The following is a 19,204-nucleotide window of genomic DNA, read 5'->3' as shown; positions in this document are numbered from 1 at the left end:
AAAAATTTTGTGTTATAGATAACCTTTCCTGTTGCAATGTTATTTTAGGTAGGCCTTGGCTCCATGGAATGAAGGCTGTAGCCTCAACTTATCACCAATGCATCAAGCTACCTACTCCTTGGGGAATTGTAAAGATAGTGGGTGACCAAGCGGAGGCAAGGAACTATTATTCATCGTCAATGAAGCCAACAGCCAAGCAAACTATAGCATAGCAACTACAGCAACATCCTAGGAAAGTGCTAGAAGCTCGGTAGAAAGACCTTAAAGAAGTATCATTGGACCCCGAAGATACAGAAGTAAAGGTGTTCCTAGGATCCAGTATCCCCAGTAAGATCAAGGAGGATATAATATACTTCTTATGGCGAAGGAGATCTACTTTTGCCTTCAAACACTTGGACATGACAGGTATTTCAAAAGAGGTAATCACTCATAAACTCGGCCTTTATTTATCTGTTAAACCCGTCCATCAGAAGCGAAGGAAATTCGCTCCTGAGAGGAACAAGATCATACAAGAAGAAGTTGAAAAACTTCCCGGTATGATCAGAGAGGTTCAATATCCTCGATGGCTGGCTAATGTGGTCGTTGTTTCAAAAAAGAATGGAAAGTGGAGGGTGTGTGTCGATTTTACTGATTTAAACAAGGCATGTCCCAAGGATCCTTTCCCATTACCACACATAGACTCCATGGTGGATGCAACGACAGGACATGAAATGCTTACTTTCATGGATGCTTCCTCTGGATTCAACAAATTCAGATGGAACCATCTGATCAGGAAGATACGTCATTCATGACTCCTACCGGCATATTTTGTTATACTGCTATGCCGTTTGGACTAAGAAATGCAGGGGTAGCATACCAAATATTAGTCAACATGATGTTCAAGGATCAGTTGGGCAAGACTATGGAGGTCTACATAGATGATATGGTGGTTAAAACAAAGAAAGTTGAGGATAACCTTAGAGACCTCGAGGAAGCATTCAATATCCTTGACCAATATAACATGAAACTGAACCCGTCAAAATGCCACTTTGGTGTTAAGGCTGGAAAGTTTCTGGGATATATGGTGACTAAAAGAGGAATTGAAGCAAGCCCTGAACAGATTGAAGCCATCATCAACCTTAAGTCGCTCGCAAACGTCAAGGATGTCCAAAGACTTACGGGAAGAATAGCTGCTCTCAACCGATTCATCTCAAGATCCTTCGAGAAATGCAAAGACTTCTACGATATACTTAGAAAGAATAAGAAGTTTGAATGGACGAAAAAGCATGAGGCCGCGCTTACAGCCTTGAAGGATTACTTATCCTCAGCTCCAGCCCTGATGAAGCCTGTGTATGGAGAATCCTTGTATCTGTATTTAGCTGTCTCAGGAAATGCAGTAAGTGCCGTCTTGGTAAAGGATCATGAAGGTGAACAACATCCCGTTTACTATGTAAGTAAAAGCCTTCTAGATGCGGAAGCCAGGTATTCTCATTTAGAAAAATTAATTCTTGCACTCATTATGGCTTCTACTAAGTTAAGACATTATTTCGAAACTCATCCTATTATTTTAAGAACTAATTATCCTGTGAAGAATGTTCTTAGAAAACCAGAATTATCAGGTAGAATGGCCAAGTGGGCTGTGAAATTAAGCGCATTTGATATCCAATACGAGCCAAGAACAACAATCAAATCTCAAGCCCTAGCAGACTTTGTGGCTGATTTCACTAGTGATCTACAAAGAGAAGCTGACTTGGAGGTCCAACAACTGGAAAAGACCAAGGATCCTTGGATCCTCTTCACAGATGGAGCATCCAACATAAGAGGAACAGGATTGGGCATACTACTGAAATCGCCACAGGGGGACATAATACCCCAGTCCATTGCATGTGCATTTCAAGCTACCAACAATGAAGCAGAATACGAAGCACTCATAGCAGGTTTACTTTTAGCTAAAAATATGAGGATAAGGTATCTTCAAGTTTATATGTGTAGGTTCCTGGACGGATCGTACACGGGATGTCGCTATCTGCGCAGGTGCGGAATCCCTGCGTAGTTAGATACGAGTGCAGAATATGTATAAACCAAACACACGAGCAATGAACGAACACGTTATATTGATAACCGAACACGTGACTCGAGGTCACTATTACAGACACTGACACGTAACACTCGAAGTGAACAGCTGAAACGAAACCCTAAAAACCAACACCTAAAACTGTTTCGGCTGAACAGTATATAAACACGACAACTTCGCCTTAGGCGAAGTTGTCAATAACTTCGCTGGTTCAACAAGTTCGCCTGAGCGAACTTGTTGACAACTTCGCACGTACAAAAACATAAACATAATCATAAACATAATTACATTACAGACTCGATTACAAATGCTAGACTATGAACTACTGACACACATGTACCAACAGACTCCCCCTTGGCAGTAGCTTCATATCTTGATCTTCAAATCTTGAGTCTTGTAATCTTGCATCTCTACGCGTGCGCTCCTTCTCTAACACATACCGACACCACCCGTTGATATTTCCTAGCTTGATCCTTCCAAGCAGGAATGTAGAAGATTTTCTTCTCGTTGAGCACTTTCAGATCAGCCTGCGATAGATTAACAAGATGCATCGGGTCGTAAACCCTAAGCACTTCTTGTTCATCCTCATCTTCCAGCACCGCCTCCGCTGTCTCACAATCCACGAACCACCATTTTAGGTCTTTGAGCACGTCCTTGGGCATGAGCTTCATCGGTACTTCTTTAAGGCACCGGATCGGTTTATATTTCATAACCATCCAAGGTTTTCCATCAACTCTCAGACCTCTATCCTTGTCTTCGACAAGTTTCCCTTTTTGTGGTTTCAGTAGCTCAAACTTTTTCTCTTTAACGCACTCCTTCCACACGATCTTCCCGATGATTCTAGCCATGTTGTCTTCACTTCTGTTTATCAATCCCAATCTGGCTAAATCTTTTACCTCACATTCTGGCAGTGTGTTTAGAGATCTCAACGTTCTCCTGAAGTACTGAATGCCATCGTATCTCTTGATCACGAAGAGCCGCAGCTGCTCGTCATATAACCAGCAGATAATACCTTTCTTAGCTTCTGCGTATCCCTTAATATTGTAACTTTTTCTGAACATCTTAGGGACCGCCGGCTTCTTCGTCTTTATGAACCAGTGAGCACAACCCTCCTTCCAATTCGGTTGTTCCTCCCATTCAGTATCTTCCACCACGCTCTCATCACCCAACTCTGGTCTCTCAACCTCCGGAATCTCGTGTTCCACGGAGTCATCTACAATCTCACCCTCCTCTATCACGTTTTCAACAGTAATCTGCTCTCCGATCCTCTCGATCTCATCAACAGGCAGCACATCATCTTCATTCATAAACTCATCATCATCCTCATCCAACTCTTTCAACGCATCTATAACATCTTCAACATCAGCATCATCATCAACATCTACAACGTCGTCACCGGCTGCACTTGTAGACTCCCCCTTAGCTGTGGAAGCCCCAAGAGCCTGAGAGGTTCTTGGCAGCTCACCACCTGCACCTTCCGGTGCATTGGGATCATCGTCATGATCTTCTCTCCGTTTCGTCCTCAACTCATCTCCCCTACAAGTCTTCTCCCCCTGAGATGCCAAGAATGCCTTGAAGGCATCTATTACTTGTCCGTGTTCAACTAGGAGGGCTGCTTGTAGTCGATTGGATTCCACTAGGCTTTGAATGGTCTTTGTCTGTTCAGCAACAATCCGCTCTAGCGATGCAATCCTTTCGTTGTCAGAAGTAGGCGTTGGAGTTGGCGGGACATCAGCAGCAGAAGTGACCGCAGGTGGTACACTTGGTAACCCTGCAGTAGTAGTGACGGTCGACTCAACAAATCGTGCAACTACCACCGGTGGAGTAAGCGATTGGGGTGGTAGAGATACAACTGCTGGGGCCGACGTCTCGACAGCAGTAACCTGTGCTGTAGAAGGAATAAGAGACATACTAGACAAGGCAGGTGGAGCAAAACGTACCAGCCTTGAAGATTCTTCAGCTCCCGAACCCATACCTGTCCGTTCTCTTCTTGAACGCCTCATCACAATCTGAACTGCTTCCTCTTCATCAACTTCCTCATCATCCTCGTCAACAGTTCTCGGCCTCTTTCCCGTAGTTCTCTCCCGAGACACCATTAGTCGTCTTGCTTCAGCGAATGTTTCGTCAAGATCGGAGTCAGCTACCAAAGTAACTGCTCTAGTAACATCCATGACCTGAGAAACTGAGACATCCATATCAAACAATCCATGGCCGCTAAAAGCAGCATCAAGATCGACATCTTCAGTAGTAGGCACAGCAGAAGATGCAGCAGCTGGCACAGCAGCAGAAACCACAGTAGATACAACAGGCGCAGCTGGTACAGCATGGGGTGCTGCAGCCTGATGTGGCTGTGGGTCTCTGAACTCGTCCCCTCCTGCAGGAACATACTCCGGGTTGATGAGATACCCGAATAATGGAGTATGCCTGGGACGCAGCCCAGGCTTGCTACGAGTGCTCGAAGTGCGGCACTGAGCAAAGATACGTTTCGTCACGCATTCGACGTATCTAATAGGGCGTCTCTGCGGTAGCGACGGAGCGACATGATTCAGAATCATTTGTAAGAACCGAGGATACATGATAAATCGCTCGCGCGCCACAGCCCTCCTCTGACGATCGATCTCGTAAAAGATCAGCTGACTAAATGAATATCGTCGGTTGTAAGTCAGCGCAGCCATGGCAGACTGCATCGTCGCGCCCATCCCATCTGTTCCTGCCTTCCTCCCAGACATGCATACAATTAATACATGCATCAGGAAGCGCCACTGATCCCGCAAAAACCCTTTCCTCCTCTGCGAGTCCCCCAGCGGACCTGAATAACCCATCCTCAAATACGCTCCATCACGAAAAGGAGCTACGAACTCCGTTGGGTCATCTCTTGTTTCTTCACCAAACTGCAGAGCCAACCGTATATCTTCCGAGGAAAACTGCACATCATGACCATTGACGGTTGCTCGCATCACCGGGGGCTCAGGCCTGCAATCATAGTATACTGTCTGCCAAAAGTCTTCTATGTTAGGCAGTGAAATGGGCAGTGTATTTGTGATCGCATGAAAGATTCTTGATCTCTGGAGAAACGTGATAATCTCCCTGTAGTCTTCTACGCCTCTTGCGTCTGGATCTAAAATGATATACTGGTTATGGGCCGGAAAGAATTGTCGTTGATCATCACCGTCATCACCACCAGCACCGCCAACAGCAGCCATATCTGTACAAAACAAAACAAGTTAGACAATGTGTAAGCAACTCACAAGTTCGCTTTGTACCACGAGCGAAGTTGTGATTAAACCTATACAGGCGAACTTAAAGGTGAGGCGAAGTTGGGAACAACTTCGCTTCATCTGTAAGTTCGTCTAAAACCTGTTAAGTAAATTGGTATAGGCGAAGTTGATGATAACTTCGCCTTATCACAACATCGCCTCAGGCGAACTTGAGTTCAAGGCGAAGTTACGGATAACTTCGCCACAGGCGAAATTAAGCTCCAGGCGAAGTTGTGGATAACTTCGCCTAAACCCTAACTTCGCCTGAATCTGAAACGGCGACTGTTCAGATTCAAAGGGTCTAGATCCGATGATTTCGGAACGATTTGACGATCCAGGAGTGAAGAACAACATATATTAATGGTTTTGAGACGTAAAGTTCGTCCATGAACACGTATCACAAGGGTGAAAAACATGGTTTTGAAGGTTCGACGACCCGAGGTCTCGAACCGGTTAAAAACGATTATGAACGAGTATTTTTGTGAGAGATATCGACAACACATACCCACGATTATAATAGAAACTGGAAACACAAGATCGAAATCGGAACGGAAAATCAGGTTCGCCGGATAAACAATTCAAGTTCGCCGGAAAAAGTTGAAATAATGATATTTTACTGTTTAAAAACCCTTATATAGGGTCAGTGTTGGTCAGGCGAAGTTACGCTTAACTTCGCCTAGGCGAAGTTAAGCACAAGTTCGCCTGATTCAACAACTTCGCCCGTAATTTCAGAATCAACCCTTTAAGTTTGAAGAATCTTGCACTTAACATTAGAAGCTTCCAAAAAGAGTTAAACAAAAATGATCATGTCCAAGTAACCAGTTATAAGATAATACCACTACAAAAATAGAAAAACTTATAAAAATTTAACGAAATAAGGGATCAAATTTCAGTCTAGTCAGGGACCACTACGTTTTTAGAAAAGATCCTAACAGGAATCATACTAACTACGTGACTGTCACTTGGATCCGTGTTTAGCTGTATTATGACTTAGAGAAACAGGTTGTAGGCATGTAAATAACTTAAATGGTTTTCATCGTTTCTGTGATACGGATTAAGGTTCAGTTAAGCTCAAAATTTAAGTAGGCAACAACTCAAAGATAATGATGCCTTCTATCTATTCTCAAAGCGTATTTGGCTATACCCAAGTCACCCCGAATTGACTTCGACCCATAGTGTCTGATTAACTTGTAGATACTCGTTGTCTGCTTCCCGTTCTTTTCTTACTCCAGAATTGAGAAATCTTGATTGTTACTATGACTCATAAGTACTGAAAATATACATTTTTTTTTTTTTTGAACGATACATACTTATAGACTTCGGAGTACTAAACCACTGCAAGTCCCGAATCTGGATCACTGCAGTGTCTTGAAATGCTTTCATTATGGGAATCAGAACACTCACGGGCTCGTGTATGACTGGGTAGTCGCTTTTCTGCCTATCATTCGGAAAGATATGTATGAAGACATTCAAAACTCTTAAGGAGTTTCCACGTAAAATCGAGTAATTTAAGTTAATATCACATACACTTTTACGCACCATAAAAATTACCATGACATACAATGACTGTTCTAAAGCCTTTTAAGCTTAATAACTTCACTAGTTAAGCACACACAATCAGTATATATATCATTTTCCAAGGTTGGATCAATTTTCTGTTAGACATAGCACATTTACTTCATACGAAGTAATAGACTTGAAAAGTAATTTCATTTCCCTTAAAAGTTTTGATTTCAATCGCCCCGATCATGTCAAAGTCTTCAGGTAAACGGCAATCCTGAGGATCCAATGGATCAACTGGACCGACCACATACAAGTATGTGTCCTTCTTACTAAGAATGACCGACTAATTTTCAGCAACTGAAAGAACACACGTCATAACTGCCCCGGTCACTTTCAGTCTTCCGGTTAATGGCGATCCTCATTCTCTAAGTCGAAACGAGGACCAAAACATATCCGAGGATATGTCCATCAAACTGAGGTAACCGACTAATTTTAAGCAATAATGACACATTTTTTTTTATTATTTTTTTTTATTTTAAATAAACAGAAAGACATGGTTACTCGGGATTGATCATCCCGTTCAGCTCAATTAGGTTTTGAAATCTGGCTTTATCAAATGCTTTTGTAAACAAATCAGCAAAGTTTTCCAGTGTATCAACTTTTTCGATCTTGATCAGTTTCTTCTCAGCACAATCCTGTATTAAGTGATGACGAATGTCAATATGCTTAGTTTTACTGTGCTTCACGGGATTGTTAATTACTGAGATGGCGACAGTGTTATCAATTAAAATAGGAGTGAGTAAGAAATTCAGACCATAGTCGCGTAATTGTTGCTGAATCCACAAAACCTGAGAGCAGCAGTTGGATGCTGCCATGTATTCAGCTTCGCATGTTGAAATTGCAACTGATGTCTGTTTCTTGCACTGCCAGGAAACTAATCTTCCTCCAAGAAACTGACAGCCTCCTGTTGTCGACTTCCGACTTTGATTGCATCCTCCATAATCAGAATCTGTATATGCCACCAGTTCAACGTCTCCTCCCTTTGGGTACCACAACCCTAGCTTCGGCTTGCCCTTGAGATACCGTAGTATCCTCTTTGCACCTTTCAAATGAGATTCTTTCGGATTTGCCTGAAAACGTGCACAAAGACAAACAGCAAACATTATATCAGGCCTAGAAGCAGTTAAATACATTAATGAACCTATTATCGCCCGATACAGAGTTGGGTCCACATCTGCGTCACCATCTGATTCAGCACCCAATTTGTGATTGACGCAGATTGGAGTGACATATGGAGAGCTGTCCTCCATCTTGAATCTCTTCAGCACATCATGAACGTACTTCGTTTGATGAATGAACATCTCGTCCTTCTTCTGATCAACCTGCAATCCTAGAAAGAAAGTTAGTTCACCCATAGCACTCATCTCGAATCGTTTCTTCATGACAGCCTCAAAATCCTGACACATGGATACTCTTGATGCAGCAAAAATGATATCATCCACGTAGACTTGAACCAGCAGGAAGTCACATCCTTCTCTCTTCACAAACAACGTACTGTCGATCAATCCCCTTTCAAAACCGTTTTCCAGCAAGTAGTCTGATAACGTTGAATACCAGGCACGAGGTGCCTGATGTAACCCATACAACGCCTTGCTCAACCTGTATACATGATCAGGAAAGTCTGGGTCAGGAAAACCCGGAGGTTGCTCAACATACACAACCTCATCAACTTTCCCGTTTAGAAACACGCTCTTCACATCCAACTGAAATACCTTCATCTTTTTAAATGCAGCAAACGCCAAAAACAATCGAATCGCTTCTAACCGGGCGACAGGAGCGAACACCTCATTGTAATCAATACCCTCTTGCTGATTAAAACCTTTAACAACCAGCCTCGCCTTATTTCTTACGATAATTCCCTTATCATCTCTCTTACACTTGAACACCCATTTTGTGCCTATAGCGTGCACATTCTTTGGCTTTTCAACCAAAGTCCAAACTTCCATTTTCTCGAACTGAGCCAACTCTTCTTGCATGGCTTCGACCCACGAGCTGTCCTTTAAAGCCATTTGATAATTCTTTGGTTCAATTTGGCTTATAAAGCAGGAGTACAAACATTCGTTCAGTATACCCGTTTCCTTAATGCTTGTATAAACACAGGTGTGCTCATTCAAGCTACTTCTGGTTTGTACACTGGAGGACACATCACCTATAATATTCTCCAATGGGTGATCTTTGTGAATTCGCGTGGTCGGAACAGCACCGACATGCAAATTATCTTCCAAATTTGAAGAGATCTCATCTATGGTTGTTTCTGGCTGAGAGTGAAAAGGATTAATAAATTCATCTTCAGTTGAGGCAGTAGGGGTACCAATAGTGTTTGATGTGGAAGGTTGAGATTTCTCAATCAGCTGTCGTTGCAATAGATTCTCTTCCTCATCAAATATCATCTTCGTCACAGCTCTTTCGTCTTCTTCAGAAATTTCTAAATCAGGTACGTTAAACGACTTAAAGAGCTTAACATAGTCGAAAAGCTCAGCAGGTCCATTGCTTGGTTTTGGCGATTGGTAACTAGTAATGTCGGTGTTACAAACCACCTCCACCTTGCAAGTCGAAGTATTGAAGACCCGTCTGTTGGGAGTCCCAACTACATAACCGACTAAGATTCCTTCATCGGCTACTTCACCAAATTTCGAATTAGTCTTCAAAATCGAACAAGGAGACCCAAATGGTTCAAGACCGCACAAGTTGGGCTTCCTTCCATGCATAAGCTCGTAACAAGTTTTTCCAAGTCTCTTAACGCTTAACACCCTATTCAGAACATAGCAGGCTGTAGCAACTGCTTCAGCCAAGAACATCACAGGAAGCTTCGAGTCTGCCAGCATAGTTCTGGCTCCTTCAATTAACGTTCGGTTCTTCTTTTCAGCCACTCCATTCTGTTGCGGAGTATACGGAGCGCTGTATTGATGTTCAATTCCTTTCTGAAGACAGAAGATTTCCATTTCAAAGTTCTTGAACTCTGTCCCATTGTCGCTTCTGATGTATTTAACTGATTTACTCATGACATTCTCAACTTTTGTAATTAGATTCTTCACCATCTGAGCCGTCTCGTCTTTCGTTTTCAGAAAATATACCCACGAGTATCGCGAGTAGTCATCAGTTATCACCAAGCAGTAAGAAGTACCACCTAGACTTTTTACATTCACGGGACCGAAGAGATCCATATGAAGTAGTTCTAGAGTACCGGCAATTGAATTGATCTTCTTGGTGAGATGGGATTTCTTGTGTTGTTTTCCCTTCTTGCAGGCTATGTATTTGTCTTCAAAGTTAAAACTTTTTAAGGGAACGCCCATCACAAGCCCATTTTTGACAATGAAGTTCATCTTCCGAAGATGAATATGTCCCATTCTCCTGTGCCACAATTCTGATTCTGATTCGCTTGCTTTTGTCATTAAACAAGATTCTCCGGTGGCCATTTCAGTAGACCTCATGTCCATCACATATGTATTCGTTTCACGTGGAGCTTTCATTACTATCCATTCGTCTGGTATCTGAAAACCAGGCTTCAATACTATCGCTTCATTCTTCGTGAAATGGACAGTGTAATCTTTATCACAAATCTGCGACACACTCAGCAGATTGTGCTTTAATTCCTCCACAAAGTTCACATTCTCAAGTGTCATTCTTCCATTTGACACTGTACCTCTACCAGTAATCCTTCCACCGCTCTCACCAGCAAAACTAACTCTTGCTCCCTGAACAGGTTTTAAATCTTGCAACAAGTGTTTGTTGCCCGTTATGTGCCGGGAACAGCCGCTATCTACAATCCAAAGATTGTTGGCAGCCCTGTTCAACTGTTCCTGCACAATAAAACAAAGAGTTAGAATCTTGGGACCCAAGACCAATTGGTCTTGGATCGATACGTCCCGTACCCTGGCTTTCTCAAGTTAGCATCAGGATAATTTCTGTAAGTCCTGTTAGGAAATCTCCTTGCAGATTGAGGGTAAAGCCTCCCAAACCTTTGTGAATTGAAAGTGTTATATCTTGTGGTTTGGTTGTAAAACTGAGGTTTGTTTTTATGAAAACTTGAATTCGTTACATTTTGGCATTTTGTAAAGTTTTCATTTTTAGCAGTAACAAAATGACGCTTATACTCAGTTTTATTTGGCTTCACACCTCTGAATCTCGGCTTCAAAGGGCAATCTGCAACTAGATGTCCTAACTTGTTACATCTAAAGCAACATCGACTCTCCATTTTCTTGTCAAATGTTGGTTTGGATGTAGAGGCAGTGTTACCAGCCGTTCGTCTCACATAAGGTGGGACGTACGGATTGAGTGGAGAACTCTTTTTAGAAATTTTATTTTTATCTCCGCCGGTGGGTAACCCTACCTTCTCTTTTGTCTGACCAGATTCGGACAACTTATCCGAATCCGATGAGACTGGACTCGAAACAGAAATATTCACACTAGAAACAGGCGAACTTGTTTCGCCACAGCTAACACTTGGTTCTACACTTGTAATCTTGATTGGAGTTGTCTGAGGAACTTCGAAATCAACAGTTTTCTGAACACTCGGATTATAAGTATAGTTGTGGTTAAAGGGTGGTGGAACCTCGTGATAACCGATTCCTCCCCTCTTTGCAGAGGTACCTTGATCACTCACGAGATGATCAAGGATTGTCGAGGAATTCCTGAACTGCTCAAGTTTGCGGTTCAATTCCACCACCTTCACCTGGTGGTCAGCAATCTGTTTATCCCGATCAGCAATCAATTTAGTTTTTTCTTCTAAGACTTCATAACTAAGATCAATTATTTCAATTTTCTCAGCAAGTTTAGTTTTTAAGCTTTGAATGTCTTTTTCACATGCTTTTATTTTAATTTTATAACTTGTTTCTCTTGCTTTCGTAAAATGGTGATCTTCTTTAATAGTTTTAAAATCAGCATCTAAACGGACGTACTGATCAGTTATCGTTGTAAGTTGCTCAGACAAATTCTCACAACTAGTACAAATATTCTTAGTACTTACCTCGGAGCGATTATCCTTGTCATCTGCCATGAAAGCGGTTTCTTCTTCAGTAGCTTTCTCATTTCCAACAACCTTCTCACATTCTTCAACTTCAGCCTCAGCCATGTTCGCTTGCTCACCAGATTCATTTGAATGCAGGTTCCAGTTGTACTCACCTGCTTCTCTGGTCAACATGGCATTAATCTCTCTGTTAACTCCAGTGTGTTGTGTAGGCCGACCTTGTCCTCGTTCAACCCTCTCATTTCTACATTCTTTGGCAAAGTGCCCGTATTGCTGACAATTATAGCACCTTACCTTAGATTTGTCGAATCCAGGCCTACCACCAACAAACTTTCTCCCAGTTTTCTTCATGAACCGTTTAACTCGCCTCACAATCATTGCCATTTGCCATTGCAAATCCATCTCCTCCATATCATCAGCATCGATCTGGTCGTAATCCTCATCCAGAACAGCAGGGTCCACAATCTTCCCCTGGATGTAGTTTTCATAGGAAGCAATAAATGATGCATAGACTGCAAACTGCTCTTCAGCAGATTTTACACTCATGGGCATCTTGGAATAATTATTGCTTGAGGCATTTGCAGAGAAACCACTTGTGGATGCTTGAGGCTTTAAAGTACTTGATCCTCCAGCAACGAAACAGACATCACCGTTCGAGTTTACAGAAACGTTTCCTTCATGAGAAGAGTCAGAACCTGACTCCCCTTTTGAGTAATAAGCAGCTGATTCAGGCCTCGAACTTGAGCCTGAGTTAACCTTTGCACCATACATACCAGGGTCTTGTATCTGATCTGTTGGTGTTTCTTTTCGAACCATATTAAGCTCATAAGTTCTGAGCTTGTTTACTGCCGTTTCCAGATCATAATTAGGAAAGTCTCTGTCTTCCCTCATAAGAACGGTGTACATTTTCCACTTTGGTGGGAGAGCATCGAGAAGCTTTTCAACGATCTCTTCTTCTCGGTAAGCAATCGAATAATTGCTAAGCTCTGTCATTAGATGATAGTATCTAGTGATAATATCATCCAGTGATTCGTTCTTCAAAAATTTGAAGACGGAGAACTGGGTCTTCAAAAGTTTAATCTTCGATGCACGGATACCCACATTCCCCTCGAATCTATTTTCAAGAGCATCCCAAAGCTCTCTCGCAGAAGTGTACTTTCTGAAAGTGTGGAGAACCTCTTGAGGAAGTGCCATAGTTATAGCTGCACGGGCCTTGCTCTCGGCCTCATACATTTTCTTTTCTTCGTCCTCCATTTTGCTGTACTTCTTAACCACATCCCGACCTTCGTATTGCATAGTTGGGGGGATATATCCATCCTGGATGCACACCCACATTTTTGCATCCTGGTATTTAATGTATTGGATGAATCTGTCCTTCCATGCCACGAAGTCAGTTCCTTTCATCAACCTCGGGGCCTTAGTGGCAGACCCCGCTTCTACTTCCATCTTGACTAAATCGGAGATGTTAATTGACGACATCTTTGCGAAAACCTGAAAACCTGAAAATAAAAAAAATTTTTAAAACAGCACAGTAGGCGAAGTTAAGAATAACTTCGCTTGAAAGTTAACTTCGCTGGAAAGTGTAACTTCGCTGGGTCTTAAATTCGCTTGACTGGGCGAAGTTAAAAATAACTTCGCTTAGAATGAGCGAACTTAGGAAATAAGCGAACTTGGGAGGTAAGCGAAGTTGAGGATAACTTCGCTAAGGCGAACTTATAAGGTAGGCGAAGTTGTGGTTAACTTCGCTTAATCCTTATATCTTCGCCGAAACCCTACTTCCAGTGACGGCAACTTCGCCTGAAGAACGGTAACTTCGCCCGATGAACAAGGAAACTGTTCAGATCTGATTTCGTCAATCTAACAGTTTCCGATCGATGTAATGGCTTGAAAACGACTGTCAAACACGAGTAAAACACAATCCCAACAAAAACACGTCCCGCGAATAGGTCAAACGAGACGTTTTCTACACCCGCGTGAAATCCCGAACCTCACAATCGAGCCGATGGCTCTGATACCAATTGTAGATTCCTGGACGGATCGTACACGGGATGTCGCTATCTGCGCAGGTGCGGAATCCCTGCGTAGTTAGATACGAGTGCAGAATATGTATAAACCAAACACACGAGCAATGAACGAACACGTTATATTGATAACCGAACACGTGACTCGAGGTCACTATTACAGACACTGACACGTAACACTCGAAGTGAACAGCTAAAACGAAACCCTAAAAACCAACACCTAAAACTGTTTCGGCTGAACAGTATATAAACACGACAACTTCGCCTTAGGCGAAGTTGTCAATAACTTCGCTGGTTCAACAAGTTCGCCTGAGCGAACTTGTTGACAACTTCGCACGTACAAAAACATAAACATAATCATAAACATAATTACATTACAGACTCGATTACAAATGCTAGACTATGAACTACTGACACACATGTACCAACAATATGGATTCTTTGCTTATTACTAACCACTTTAACGGTTCTTATACCGTGAAAGGGGAAAATATGATCAAATATTTAGAAATTGTGAAGGAATTAGCAAAATCCTTCGAAATATTTAGTATAGTACAGGTACCAAGAGAGGAAAATGCTGGGGCAGACGCCTTAGCAAATTTAGCCTCATCCCTAAAAATACCAGAAGGTACGAAGATCCCAATTATTCACATACTCTCGCCAGCAATAGGAGAGCAAGAAGTTGGAGAAATAACAAGTGATAAGTAGATTGTACATTGGGATCCATTATCCTCGGACAATCAAGGATCCTGGATCCTTCCGATCAAAAAGTACATTCAAACTGGAGAGATCCCAGCTACGGAGAATTCAAATCCTTCAGACTCAAGGTATCGCAATATATTTTATTTGATGATATGCTATACAGAAAATCTCTTGCAGGTCCATAGTTGAGGTGCATCGAGGATCCTGAAATCCAGGAAGTACTTAAATACTTTCACGAAGGAGATTGCTGCAACCACACAGCTGGAAGAGCATTATTTTCCAGGATACTCAGAACGAGATACTTCTGGCCAACAATGAAGAAGGATGCCGTGGAAATTCATGGAAATGTGATGCTTGTCAAAGACACACGAACATTCTTCATCAGCCAGCGGAGCCTCTATATCTTATATCCTCCTCATGGCCTTTCATGAAATGGGGTATGGATATTGTAGGCAAGCTACCAAAAGCACCAGGTGGAAAGGTCTTTATGCTTACTATGACTGACTACTTCTCCAAATGGATTGAGGTAGAAGCATTCGTACAAGTCCGAGAAAGGGAAGTGATACCTTTTATTAAACGAAATATTATAACTAGATTTGGTATTACTGCTGAAATTGTTTGTGACAATGGTTCCCAGTTTATCGGGAGTAGAACTACTAACTTTTGTGACAGTTGGGGCATCAAAATGATTACTTCCACTCCGGTTCATCCCCAAGCCAATGGTCAAGCTGAGCCTAGCAACATGATCATCATCAACAATCTAAAGAAGAAGCTAGGATCCAAGAAGGGAAAATGGGCTGAAGAACTTCCTTATGTTCTTTGGGCAGACAGGACTACGCCTAAAAATGAAACAGGCCAAACACCCTTCTCATTGGTGTTCGGATCAGAAGCAGTAATTCCCACAGAAATGGTGGTTCCTACAGCAAGAACGAGCCTCTGTGATCCTATAGCCAATGAAGAAACCCTTCTTGAAGACTTGGATACTATAGAAGAACTCAGAGACCTAGCCAAGATCAGGATGGAAACATATCAACAAAGGGTAGCTGGGGCATACAACAAGAATATAAGAATCAGAAGATTTCAAGAAGGAGATCTAGTGTTGAGAAAAGCCTTCCAAAACACAACCAATCCGGCTGATGGAAAGTTAGCACCCAAATGGGAAGGACCTTGGCAAATTGAGTCGGAGGCAGGAAAGAGGGCATATCATTTGCTCACAATGGAAGGCAACAGGTTACCAAGAGCATGGAATGCCATCCACCTCAAGAAATATTTTTTCTGATCAGGATCGATTATCCTGAGAAGATATATTATCCAAAAAAGGATCTAGGATCCTCAATTCGGTAACATCTTTCTGATCAATTATTCTTTTTGAATTATTACTGTTAATCTAAGGATGATATATTCTTAACACTTTATTTTTTCCAAGTTTTGAATAACCATGCAGGATTATAATGATTCATTTGATGTTCAAGAGGTTGGATACCTCTCATTTGCATTTGAAGTATTATCTTATTTCTCTTGGCCTAGCCCACGTTTGGATATGACCCCTGATGGTCATATCCCCTACGGTTTAAAGGTTTTCGCCTTTCTCACGATCGCTAGTTGCGTACACTATCCGATGTATAGTCCGGGGCAGCGGGACTAGTACACGTTTAGTGGCTGACAATTTCGTTGTTTCCGGCTATATGGATGATCCTACGATTTATGGTAGACGTACCATACCACTGGTTTATAACGTTTTCACGTTATCTCAAGTTTGGGCTAAATCCCAGTTCGGGCAAGTCCCCAGTTAACATCCGTATTTTGGGCTTGTCCCCAGTTTGGGCTTGTACCCAGTTGCACGGGCTTGTCCCCAGATTACACGGGCTTGTCCCCAGATTACACGGGCTTATCCCCAGTTGCACGGGCTTGTCCCCAGATTATTTTTGGGCTTGTCCCCAGTTTAATGGGTTTGATTCCAGTTGATATTATAAATTATTTGCAACAGATTTTCTAAGTTCCTTATGAAGATCAAGAAACTAAGGATCCCGGATCCTAAAACTATTCCTTTAAGGGTCATTAAGAGCTTAATACTTCTGGTAACTTAGGTCTATCTAGACCTTCTGGTATGATCTCTGCTAATTAACTTATGTATGATATTTGTTGCAATAATTTTGGATCTTTCAGTTTAAATTCTCTTATATAAATTTTATCAACTGTTCAAGATGTCTTATCCTAATATTTATTGTTTAAGGATATTCTTTCCAAATATTTTTTCTTAAGGATATTCTATCCTAAACGATTTTCATAAGGATCTTTTATCCTAAAAATCTTTTACTTGAATCTGTTTGCCAAACTATCAATAATGTTAAAGTTATATCTAACAAAATTTTCAAAATAAACAAGTAAAAAGTCAAAAGATTTATATATTAGTTAAAATAAGCCGCAAGGACTTATCCAAAATTCTTAACCCAGACTTCACCATGCAAAAGATGGACCATCCATCCGGGTTAAGTAAGAGTTACTAACAGTTCATAAGTGCAGAAATTTAAAAAACAGGGGCAACAAAGGCTTCATCCCCATAAACAGAGGATCCCTCCACCTTTGTCACCCCCGCAGATTGTCCTAAGGATCATGGATCCTTTATCCTAAATACTATAGTTTATTACAGACCATAGAAATTGTTCATAAAAACACCAACACTAAACAAAAAAGTGGGCTCGAGCCTTGTCTTCGGTATCCTTCATTGCCCACTTAAGCTGCGTCCTCAACCGCAGCATCACCTTCTCCCTTGTCATCTTCAACCACCTCCTTAACGCCACTGGTCCCAGCCTCGGTGTTCTCAACCATCTCCTCATCATCCTCACCACCAAGGTCGTCAAGAGCTGCCTTCCATTTCTCCACATCACAGGCTGACTTGTCAAAAGCGGGATCACCAGCCTCCTTCACCATCTTGATCCGCGCCTGGAATACCGACCTGGAAGCCCACACCTTGGCTTCATCAGTCGCCTGCTCCACTGCCTCTTGACGTTGGGCTTCGGCTAAGGATAGCTGATTCTCCAGCTGTTTTTTCTCCTTGGAGAGCTGGATCATAGCCTTGGCCTTAGCAACCACAGCTTTCCATAAACCTGACATTTTCTCGCTCATCTGATGGATAATCTTTTCATAGTGATCCCTCATAGCGATCGCAGCCTATCAATAAATTTCTAATCAGAATTGTGACGATACTGGATCCTAAAATACTAAAGGACAGAATACAATATACTTACAGAGTTGACAATGTCATAATGGGTCTTAGGATCAGAGGATCTTTTCCTCTTGGAAGCTGCGGATTTGCCCCTGGTCGTAGCAGTCTTGGGCTCGGAGCTAGTGCCAGCCTTTGAAGCCTCCTTCTTGACAGCAGGAGAAGTAACCATACAATCAATGTCATCTAGGGAGAAGTTGAGGGCGGACATTCCTGATTTCTTGGTGCCTGTAGAAGAAAAATCGACAGATAAGTGTTCTATTTTAATTTATTTATCTTAAAATTATTAACTTACTTGACATGCTTGAACTTGAGGAGATATCACAAAAACCTTCAACAAATCGATCTTGAAAGGTCCTAACTTCGGTATCCAGCTTCAGGAACCGTTTTGCTTTCTCTTCTATTCCAGGTAGTTTACTCAATGAAGCGAAGTTCTCAACTGCAGACAACAAGAAAGAATAAGGATTAAATATGAAGAATAAAGGATCCTGCTATTCCTTAAGGATCCAGGATCCTACCCTTCGTAACCCATGTTGAAAAAAGATCAGTTCCCCCTGGTATGGAGTCGCGTATTACGAAGAAAAACTGATTCCTCCACACGGAATCATTTAGTGTGGCTTTTGAGATCGGATGGGGCTGTCGGGGCTTGGATTTTAAGATGAAACGAGCAGGACCGTGGGTAGTGAGGGTATATAACTTGGGAAGACCAAAATCGATCTTCTCCTCTTCAATGATTTTCTCGCCAGTGCTGAGAACCCTCCAAATCATCGGCATAGCCTATATGTAGGATATGTCGGTAGAGTCGAAAAAGCTTTGGGTAAAATATGGAAAAGGGTACTTGTAGCCAATCAGAAAAGGAGTCGCCAGAAAACAGATCCAAACTCTGGAGAACACGTCGCACCTGACAATGGATTCGTAGGGTCGGAATAAGGTTCCCGGAGGAAATAACGAGTGAAAACCGTCGACCTCGGGATCCGTAAATTTGCAAATTTCAATCGACGGATTGGAAATGAGGCACTGAGGTTCCATCTCCGACAACCCGCGGTCGTCGGAAATCTGTTCGGAAGCCTTAGAAGCAGCCAGAGAAGAAGAAGATAAAGCAGCAGACATGATTAAAAGAAATAAACAAAGAAAGGTAGGAAGGATACCTGATGCGTCAGAAGGAAGCATGTATATAATAAATGATATAGGGCGGCATATATAGACGGTTATAATTAACCTTGAGGGCTAAATGGTAAATATTCTGGTAATACCGTCCCATCTATCTGTTTTCACAGCAATTTTGAAATTCAAAATGACAGCTGTGTTCCACTGTCACCCGCCATTTTGGGGGCAATTGTGAGGCCATGAATTTTATACTGATGATCCTTTATCCTTGACTGTCTTATAGATAGTTTATCCTTAAATATGTATCAGGAT

This window comes from Bidens hawaiensis, unplaced genomic scaffold (assembly GCF_021521415.1).
Source record: "Bidens hawaiensis isolate Kalapana, Puna unplaced genomic scaffold, B.hawaiensis_p1.1 tig00004364_1, whole genome shotgun sequence".
Lineage (NCBI taxonomy): Eukaryota > Viridiplantae > Streptophyta > Magnoliopsida > Asterales > Asteraceae > Bidens > Bidens hawaiensis.
This window is presented reverse-complemented; position numbering follows the sequence as displayed.